The sequence below is a fragment of the Carcharhinus amblyrhynchos genome, chromosome 30 (assembly GCF_965287045.1).
Source record: "Carcharhinus amblyrhynchos chromosome 30, sCarAmb.v2.hapA, whole genome shotgun sequence".
Lineage (NCBI taxonomy): Eukaryota > Metazoa > Chordata > Chondrichthyes > Carcharhiniformes > Carcharhinidae > Carcharhinus > Carcharhinus amblyrhynchos.
The window spans coordinates 10,836,804-10,847,921 of record NC_137353.1 but is presented as its reverse complement, the minus strand read 5'-3'; positions in this window follow the sequence as shown (position 1 = coordinate 10,847,921).

Genomic DNA, 11,118 nt, shown 5'->3' with positions numbered 1-11,118 from the left:
CAGAGTAAGGGGTCACCCATTGATGACACAGATGAGGAGGAGTTTCTCCCCAGAGGGTAGAGAATCTGTGGAATTTAACCACTGCAGAGGCTGGGTTGTTAAGTATGTCAAAGGCTGAGATAGACAGATTTTTGATCAGTAAACGAATCAATGGGGATAAAAGTGGGAAAGTAGAGTTGAGGATGATCACATCAGATCAGTTATGATCTTATTAATTGGTGGAACAGGCTCAATAGGCCAAATGGCCTACTTCTGCTTTTACATGTTATGGTCACAGATCAGCTCTATTCTCAAAACTGAGTACTCAGCTGTGTGGGTGACTAGGGAGTGGAATTTGCATGTTCTCCCCATGGCTGCATGGGTTTCCTCCGGGTGCTCTGGTTTCCTCCTAGTCTAAAGATGTGCGTATTAGGTTGATTGGCTGTGCTAAATTTCCCCTTAGTGACAGGGGAATAATCGAGTAAATATATGGGATTATGGGGATAGGGCTTGGGTGGGATTGTGGCCCAGACTCGATGGGCCAAATGGCCTCCTTCTGCACTGTAGGAATTCTATGAACAGTTTTAAAGAGGGGTGCAGTGCAGTGCTCAAAAAAGGAGATGGTATCAGATGTAAAGGATAGACAATGGGTGTGAGCTTAGTGGCTGTTCACGCCATGCTCCCATTGCAGTAGGTCAGAGAATTTGACGCCCAGCGAAATCTGTTTGCCGCAGTGGGATGGGAACATCCCACCAGTGTGAATGGCCATAATATTCCAGCCCAAGTGTGATTCAAGCCACACCAGCACCCAGAACGATTTGGGCAGGGTAGAAAATGAAAAGTATAGCTAGGCGGTGAGGTTTCAGTAAAAAGCAAACTGTCACGCACATGAACTAGGTTGCAATCATTTATTTTAGCTGTGGTGCACAGTCACCATGAGCTGGAGAGGCGAAATCAAACTCACCTTTTCGAATACATGTCCTGCAATTGCCATCGTCACATTGGTAGCCCTTGGTGCAATCACATTGGGTATTTGATCGACGGGTGCATACTTCCTTATACTTCATTCCCTCTGTAAGAACAAAGATCAGTTAATGCCTTGTGCACACAAGTGAAGTAGGAAATTTGAGTGAACTGAACCTGATTGAGTTTTCTTCCCTCAATGTTGTTAAGATCTGAAACAAATTACTTAAATGGAATTTGACCTCACTGCCAATTTACAAGTGGACATGTTACCAAATGACCAAGTTTATTTAGTGTCAGAAGTAGGCTTACAATGAACACTGCAGTGAAGTTACGGTGAAAATCCCCTAGTCACCACACTCCGGCGCTAGTTCGGACACACTGAGGGAGAATTTAGTACAGCCAGTGATCCTAACCAGCACATGAAGTAAAGAAGAGGACTGATTTGCATGGTTATTGGGAAGAAAGCTGGTATGCAGGATTGAGTTGGACAGCCCTTTCAGTGAGCTAGCACAGAGAAGATGGACCAAATGGCATTGCCTATGCCTGAGATTCTCTAACGTGTAACTTAGATAAGAGAAATCAAACTGCACGGGACCTCTGACCAGTGAGGCCAGCAGAATGGAGGCATGCCCAAGATGATGGTCTCTCAAGACAACAGCACTGGCCAATCTTACAGGCACCCTTTCAAGAAAATCCCGGTGGAGAGATTCTGTCAGAACGGCTAAACCCTCCATAAAGTCTGTCTCAGTCATCTTTCCTCCCTCTCCTGCTCATCCTCAAAGATAAGCGATAAGGGGATTTTCCACTTACTCTGCAGTAATATACCTCATCAACTTTCTACACAGTAAATGGTTAAATCAAGTCAAAGTAGAAGTTACTCGGAGGCAAAAATCATTTTGGCACCTTGGTGAGTTCAAAAATCTCCACATTTCCCAAGCCATCGGACTAGGGCAATATAGACTGACTCCCAAGAAAGCACACTCTGAAAAGTCCCTTCCCGCTGCAGTAATCGCCTGCAAAACTCCTCACCCCCACTCGTCTCATGCATGGGAAGTTTGCATCTTATTGAAGTCACTTCAGCTTACTCCAGGTATATTGCAAGCATGAAACCAAGGTTTTCAGTTAATCAGCGTTCTTATCCTTTTCAGTTGGCTGGAAGGGTCGAAAATGCAGTGGGAAATTTGGCTGGGCTGGAGGGATTAACTTTGGGAACAGCTTCTGCCTTGCTGGTCGATCAAGTTTGTCTTGTAGCCAGGCTGTAGCCACGCCAGGAATTTTAAAAGCAACCAGCGATGGGTATGGAGTCCTGCATCAGCCAACCCCCACACCCAGTTTACAACTCATTGGTTAATTTTCAGCGGCTATGATGGGGGAGGGAGTGGGTTTTAATTCCGACTGCCCATTACTCCAGAAACAGGTGGCTGCTGCTGCTGCTTCAAGAATACATTGGGTCTCAACTTCCTTAGACACTGGGACTGGGAGGAGTTGGACATAGGGGGTGGGTTGGATCGAGTGGAGACACTGGGGTGCTTAGTGTGGGGGTCGGGAGTACGGTTCTAGGTCTGAATCTTTAAGATTATTATTCTGAGGTCAGAAGTATTTTATTTCTTTCTAACCCTTTCAGAGTAACCATGAGGTTAAAAATGGCCAAAACCATCTGAAGTTGGTGATTTAAAAATCGCTTTGTAGGATAGTTCCCAGGCCCAGTCCAATGTCCAGGGGAAGTTAATCCTTCTGGGCCATTGCTGGGTAAATCCTTACCTGGGAACTTCCAAGAGGGAGTCCCCACCTACCGCCAATCCAACTTGGGGAGCCAAAATGTTATGAGGCACTGGAATTGGAATTAAGGGCCACAGTTTTAAGGGCAATGCTATTTTTATATTCCCCTTTCAAGCTGTTAAGAATCTGGAGGAGTGTTCAATTTCCAACCTCCTGATAAATAAGTGAGACACATTTTCTATGTAAATCTGGAGGCCCCCAAAAGAAGAGATGGTGGTGAGATAGTGATGTCATTGCGCTGGTATCCCAGACAGCTATGATAATGCGCTGTGAACACAGTATGAAGTCTCACAACACCAGGTTAAAGTCCAGCAGGTTTATTTGGAATGACAAGCTTTCGGAGTGCTGCTCCTTCATCGGATTCCAAATAAACCTGTTGGACTTTAACCTGGAGTTGTGAAACTTCATACCGTGTTCACCCCAGTCCAACGCCCACATCACCACATCCTGAGAACACAGGTTCAAATCTCTTTACGGCCACTGGTAAAATTTGAATTCATAGATCAGTACAAGCCCTTTGGCCCTCGATGTTGTGCCGAGCTATGTCCGAACCCAAGATCAAGCTATCCCACTCCCTATTATTCTGGGAAAATGGCATGCTAGCCTCAGTACTGGTGAAATCAGAGTGATCTGAAGAAGAGTTGTACGGACTCCAAAAGTTAACTCTTTCTTTCTCTGCTGTTGCTGAACCTGAAGGTTTTTCCAGTGTTTTCTGTTTTATACCATAAAGCTACTGTTGCAAAAACCCACATCGGTTCATTCCTGTCCTTTAGGAGGATGCAGCCTATGTGTGACTCCAGACCACAGCAGTGAGAATCACTTGAGTGGCCCAGCAAGCTATTCAGTTCAGGGGTAATCAGGGATGGCCAATAAATGCTGGCCTTCGCAGCGATGGCCACTGATTAGATGTCGTCTGGGAGATAAATCCAGTAAAAAGTCTGACAACACCAGGTTTTAGTCCAACCGATTTATTTGATAATAGACTCACAAGCTTTCGGGGTTAGTCCCTTTGTCAGGTGAAGGGACTAACCCCGAAAGCTTGTGAGTCTATTATCAAATAAATCGGTTGGACTAAAACCTGGTGTTGTCAGACTTTTTACAGTGTTTACGCCAGTCCAACGCTGGCATACCCACATCGAGATAAATCCAGCCCAGGATAATCAAATTAGGGGATCATCCAGCCCAGGAGTGCTGGATTTTTGCTGCAATTTTGGTTTCGCGCTGGTGGCTCCCTGTGTAAGGTGCAGGAGCCTTATTGATTTAATTCACCATCAGCTGAAGGCATTACACAGAGACGGGTAGCTCACCCTTTATCCTTCAGGAGGAATAATTGGTTTGTAAAATTACCATGAGTGCACTCATCACAGCGGAGGCACCGATCCCTGTTGTTCCAATCACTGATGAATAACCAATTACCACAGGGTTCACATATAGGAGGCGAGGTTGCAGTCCACTCTTTTTTCATAAATTCACCTGGAAAATAAAAATAATTATCAATACCTGGATAGACACGTGTACAGATGGGAAATAGAGGGAGTTGGTCTAGATAAGACAACATGATCGGTGCAGGCTTGGAGAGCCAAAGGGCCTGTTCTTGTGCGGCACTGTCCTTTGTTTAATAGCAACACGGCAGGAATCAACTCAAACGTTAGTGTAAGGATTGGCTACTGCGTTGTAAAGTCTTTCAGCTGCATTGAGCAATGTAAAAAGTAAAATCACCATAGTTCCAGATGACCAAAGGCTGCACTCACTCCATTTTGAGGAGGGAGAGGTGACTGCTGGTGATTTAACCTGAGGGTCACCACAAGTGAGGAACAAGATTCTGAAGGCAAGGGTCTTCTTAGGTAGCCTCAGCTGGTATTGGGATTGAACACATGCTTTTGCTTTGTGTCAATAACCAGGCATCAAGCCAACTAAATTAACCAGCTCCCACCCCTTCAAGGGAATATGGTGTTGGAGATCTTTTCTCTGGTCTCATGGCTTTCATTGAAACATCAAAAATAGGAGTAGACCATTTGGCCCTTCAAGCCTGCTCCGCCATTCATCTTGATCATGGAATTCAATATCCTGATTCCGTTCCCCCAAATCCCTTGATCTCTTTAGACCCAAACACTATATCTAATTTCTTGTTGAAATCAGACAATGTTTTGGGCTCAAAACGGCCAAATGTATTCTAATAGTGAATTTCCAAATTTTTCTAGGCTGGATGACCCCAAACAGTGCCATTTGACTTATAGCCCGTTTCCTGGTAACTCTCCTGTGCACCTTCTCCAGTGCACACACATCCTGCCTATGATGTGGTGAGTAGTTCTGGCGTAAGGGATCCTTAAGGGATGCAGCAACAGAAAGATCAGTGCAGATGTACATAAATGATTAACAGTGGCAGGATAAGTGGAGGGAGCAGTTAATAAAGAATACAATATCCTTGGCTTTATTAATAGGAGCATTCAGTATGAGGACAAGGAAGTTCTGCTGAACTTGAAAAAGGCATTATTTGGAGCTCTCTTGGAATTTGTGTACAGTTCTGGGCACCACACTATAGGGATGATATGAACGCATTGGAGAGAGTGCAGAAGAGGTTTACAAGAATGGTTCCAAGGATGAGAAAATTCAGATCTGAAAGAGATTGGACAGGTTGGGACTGTTCTCCATGGAGAGGAGAAGGCTAACAGGAGGCTGGACAGAGGGAAATTGTTCCCCCTCATGAAATGATTAAGAACGAGATGGTACAGACGGTACAAAAGAAGCAAATGCGATGTGTGAAAAATGTTTTCTCACAAAGTGGTTTGGGTCTGCAAAACACAGCCTGGAAGTGTGGTAGAGGCAATTGTGGCATCCAAGAGGGCATTAGATGATTATTTAAATAGAAACGCTGTGCCGTGTCATGGGGAAAAGACAAGAGATGGCACAGTCATAATTCTCATTTTGAGAGCCTGTGCAGACACAATGAGCTGACAGGCACCATAACAATTCTATGATTCATTAAAAAGAAAAAATTTACTGTAACGGAAAGGTTAGGAAAAATCTAAATACAAGAGATGATTCAAATGTTCACCATTCCTTTACCCCAGCAATATCTTCAGACGTATACAAATTCAGAAAGATAACTTACAATATCGATTTTATTGTCTACCTTATGTAGGTGAACTTGAGTCACACAACACTTCAAAGTAAATGACAGATACGACCAAAGCAGATTGCATGGGATTTTATGTGATCCACCCAGATGTTTATCACACTGTGAGTCAACTGTTCTCATTTAAACTGTCTTTCTCACAAGGGTTTATAATTACCACATTTAAAAGAATCACCTTGGAATTCTCAAAATATTTCTCCCACTTGGATGGCATTGACAAGGATCTACCTCCAGGGTTTCAATCTCGCCTTCCGAGATTCCTTTCCCTGGATCTCTGAGTGCACTCATCTTCCAATCACAATTTCAGATCACCAGTCATGTCTAGCAGAACGCCACTGTTTCAAAGGGATACCTTTGCCCAACTGCCCACATCACAGTCACCAATCTTCAGCTGCCTCCTTGGATTTTCAAGACTTCTGTCAAGCCTACTTTGCTTCAAGTCTGCTCTTCGTGGTTCTCTTTAACTTGGAGCCTGTGGTTCTTCTCCTTTCTTTTGATTTGTCTTCTGGGACCTCTTTCTGAGCCTTGTTTGGGACTGTCTCCCTGCCCCACTCCCAGCGTTTGGCTCCTTGGGACACCCTTCTCCTAAAGGCGCTCCCATTCAAGCCTCCTAACCTCCTTTTTGGCTGCGCAGATCTGATTTCACCTAAAGGTGTAAGAAGACACCAAGTGCGAACATGTAGACACCTCCCGATACATGAAGACCTGAAGCTTGTGAAAATAAAAGTGTGTGATGTGACCAGTTCCTGACGGGTACATGCATAGAATGCCTCAGGCCAGCTAGAAACTGTAGTTTCTGACCTGAGGCAAATGATTTAAGGCAAGCAGTTGAATTTTGAGACAAATGTGATGAGATTTGACAGCAATGCGGTAAGGTAAACTGCTATTGTTTAGAAGAGTAGCCAGAGATCTGAGGTGGCAGGTTTTAGAATTTTTGATGGGGTTTGAAAACAATTGCTTTGTTCCTGGGACAACGTGCTGAGGGGTGCACGAGAGCTTGAGGCAGAGGCACAATGGGGGAAGGTTGCTGTCAAAGACCTTACAGCCACAGTGAACTGAGGGGAATGGAATTGTCTAAACAAAGAACAGTGCAAGATAGACACATGATAGAATCCCCTCAGGCTGCATGGCTCACATTGAATATACACAGTAAATATGACATGTATCACAGTTGTATTGAAGCACCTCAGAGTGTAACTTGTTCCGTGTAGACAACTTAAACACCTTTGCACCATTTGTAGTGACTATTTTGAAATGCCTGTAATGTTTCTTTGATTGTATTGAAGCACCTCAGGGTATAACTTGATCTGTGTAGACAGCCTGAATATTGACTTTATATGTGGCCACTTTGTAATGTTCTTTCAGATATTTTACAAATCATAGAATCCCTACAGTGCAAAAGGAGGTCATTCAGCCCATAGAGCCTGCACCAACTCTCCGAAAGAGCATCTGATCCTTCTACCCTATCCCTGTAATCCCACACATTTACCACGGCTAATCCCCCTAACCTACACATTTGGGGCAATTCAGCATGGTCAATCCACACAACCTGCACATCTTTGACAACTAAGGGGCAATTTAACATGGCCAATTCACATGACCCACACATCTTTCAGACTGTAGGAGGAAACCACTGCACCCAGACATGGGGCAACATACGAACTCCACACAGACAGTCACCCAAGGAATTGAACCCGGGTCCCTGGCACTGAGAGGCAGCAGTGCTAACCACTGCCACCATGTCATGTTGCAAAAGTATCTAAAAGTATCAAATTATTCAACTGAAGGAATTTTTGACTCATCCCCAACACTGGCTGACTGCATGGAGATGATTGTGGGGATGAGAGAAGTGGTGGAAAGATAGAATTGGGGGTTCTTCAGTGAAAATATGGAAACTGGCTTACTGAGAGGCAGTGTGTACATGAGCAGATAACCAATGACACTCCTGAGTCAACTGTGGCTGGAGGGGGAGCAATCTCGCCAGTGCACTGACTCAAGTAAGAGTGGAAACACACCACAGCAGCCCCAGTGGACCAGTATGGTGTGATTGACCACAATGAGTGCAGCATTGAAAGATGTCGAGGGGACATAAAATAACACAGGCGCAGTCACACAATGTGTCATTGGTGACACTGATTGGGGTGGTTGTCATAATGTAGGAGCAACAGGAACCAAACTAAAATGATTCAACGATGAGATGGTAGAGAGAGGAACATCATCAAGAAGCAATAAACAACAATAAAGTTTGGATGTCAGAATTTAGAAATGAGCATAGAATCAGAAGACAAACCACAGGTTCAAGGACTGGCAGGGCAGGAAGGAGATCAGAGATGGCCTGATATTTAGCCAGGACAGAGCAGTTATTTTCATAGAATCCCTACAGTGCAGGGAAAGGCCATTCAGCCCATCAGGTCTGCACCAACTCTCCAACAAAGTATCCCATCCAGGCTCTTTCCCCGTAGCCCCATGTAGTTACTCTGCGAATTTCTCACACTAAGGGACAATTTGCCATGGCCAATCCACCTAACCGGCACATCTTTGGACAGTGGGAGAAAACAATCGCAGCCAGACCCTTTCACCGTAACCCCACATATTGACCCTATTAATCCCCCTGACACTAATGGTCTATTTGGCCTCGTTAATTAAGCTAACATGCACACCTTTGGACTGTGGGAGAAAACCAGAGTACCTGGAGGAAACCCACGCAGACATGGAGGAGAATGTGCAGACTCCACACTGACAGTGGCCCAAACTGAGAATTGAATCCGGTGCTGTGTGAGACAGTAATGCTAACCACATCCACCATAGCGGGGAGCTACTGATCACATATCTCTGCTGTCACCAAGATGGGCTAACTCCACCTCTGCCCTTGCATGGTTCCTGCTTAAGCAACAACTAAACTTTGAAGCTTGAATCCTTGTTTTTAAACCTCTCGTTGCTGTTATCCCTCCCTATCTCTGTAGCTTCTCCCAGGTTCACCCACTGAAATACCTGCACTCCTTTAATGCTGCCCTCTTGAGCCTTTCCAACTTGCTTCACTTGTTGGCTGCCCCAAGTTCTGAAATTTCCTCCGTTCACTTCTCTGCCTTGCTGCCTATCCTCCCTCTGTCTACCTCTTCAACCAAGTTTTAAATTTCCTGTCCTAATGTTGTTTTACATAGCTCAAACTTCATTGCGCACCTTGGGGTGTTTGATAGTGTGAAAAGGTACTATAAATACAGTTTGTGGTTACTGACATCTCATTAGGGAAATCCCACCAGCAAAGCAGAACTTTTAAGTCAAATTTACTCCATTTGTAAAGTTACAAAGCCAATGTACAGAGTGGAGCAGGTGAACCCTTAATCCATCCCCATGCAAAACTCAATTTAAGTTGAATCATCAATCCCCTACAGTGCAGAAAGAGGCTATTTGGCCCATCAAGTCTGCACCAATTCTGACAGAACATCTACCCAGGCCCTCTCCCCATGAATTTACCATGGCTCATCCCCCTAACCGATACAACTTTGGACACTCAGGGGAAATCACATCTTTCACAACTAAGGGGCAATTTAACATGATCAATCCAGACATCTTTGGACAGTGGAAGGAGCACCCAGAGGAAACCCACTCAGACCTGGGGAGAATGTGCAAACTCCACATAGACAGTCACCCAAGGCTGGAATCGATCCTGGGTCCCTGGCGCCGTGAGGCAGTAGTGCTAACCACTGTATGACCCCCACAAGAGAGATATACATGATCCAAGCTGACAAGAAATGACATGTCACCTGACCTAAGTCAATCACTAGTAATTCAGCACACTCTGTTTTTCATGTCATAATCACAATGATACCCACAACTCTTAAGGGGTTTGGATTTGTGGCATCTTCCTCCCAGTTAAGACTAAAGCTAACATATTTTATACACTGAGGAGAAACAGCAACAAATTTAAAGACAAATAATCCCCAATGAATGGTTTTCTGAGAGATTGTAGATGGCAAATGAGAACACCAAGCAAGCAAAATATTTAAATAACTGGAAACATGCCAGTTCACCAGGTTGATTCCAGGGATGGCAGGACTGATGTATGAGGAGAGATTGACTAGGTTAGGATTGTTTTCACTGGAGTTCAGATGAATGAAGGGGGATCTCAGATACTTATAAAATTCTGACAGGGTAGACAGGATGTTCCCGATGGTGGGGGAGTCCAAAACCAGGGGTCACAGTCTGAGGATTTGGGGTAGACCATTTAGGTCAGAGATGAGGCAACATTTCTTCACCTGAGAGGTGAGCCTGTGGAATTCATTAACACAGGAAGCAGTTGATGCCAAAATATTGAATGCATTCAAGAGGTGGCTGGGTATAGCACTTGGGGCCATCAAAATGGGATAATAGCAGAGCAGTCTTGAAGGGCCTCCTCCTATTATCTGTGTTTCTATGCCATTTTCTTACCACAATGCTTTACTGTTAAAATATTACTGGGATACAAACTTTCAGTATAAAGCAATATTGTTACTTTTTAATGGAAGAATGCCACAAATATTTTCGAATGAGCCAATTAAAAAAAACTAAATATCTATTCAAAGATTACTGCCAAAACAGATTGCAAACGTGTCTAGGACACCCCTTCACGTCCTGCCTTTCCCGGAGGATAATGGATTAGCGTTTGGATTGGAACAGGCACCAGGGAGTGGGTACTACTTGTGCTGACAATCTTATATAAAAGAACTGTTTAACAGAAGCAAAAATGCAGCTAATCCGAATAAAAAGAAAATCCGAAAGTGTCCTGACAAGTTTATCCTGTTCACAGCGTGTTTCCCCTCACCTGGCGGACATCTGGTACAGAAGTTGCCCCCCCCTCCACGTTGTTTCAGATATTGTTCAGGGCAGCCGGCGCTGAGGGTCCCGCAGGCACAGAGAAACAGGAGCGCAAACACCAACACCAACACCAACCCCATCGCTGTCTCAGGGAACTGTCACGCATCACAGCGACTCCTTCCTCCTTTTAAATCATTTACCCGCCCTCCCCTGAGCTGCGGATGTGCACGACTTTCGGCCATCTGACGCCCAGTTTGGAGGTGGGGTAGCGCAGCCGCTGGAGAGTTCCACCAATTTCAGTGGGACTGTCAGGACCTTGCCCCTCCCTGAATCATGATGTGGTGTTGCCGGCGTTGGACTAGGGGTAGGCACAGTAAGTAGCCTCACCAGCCCTGATGAAGGGATAACACTCTGAAATCTCCTGCTACCAAATAAATCTGTTGGACTTTAACCTGGTGTTGTGA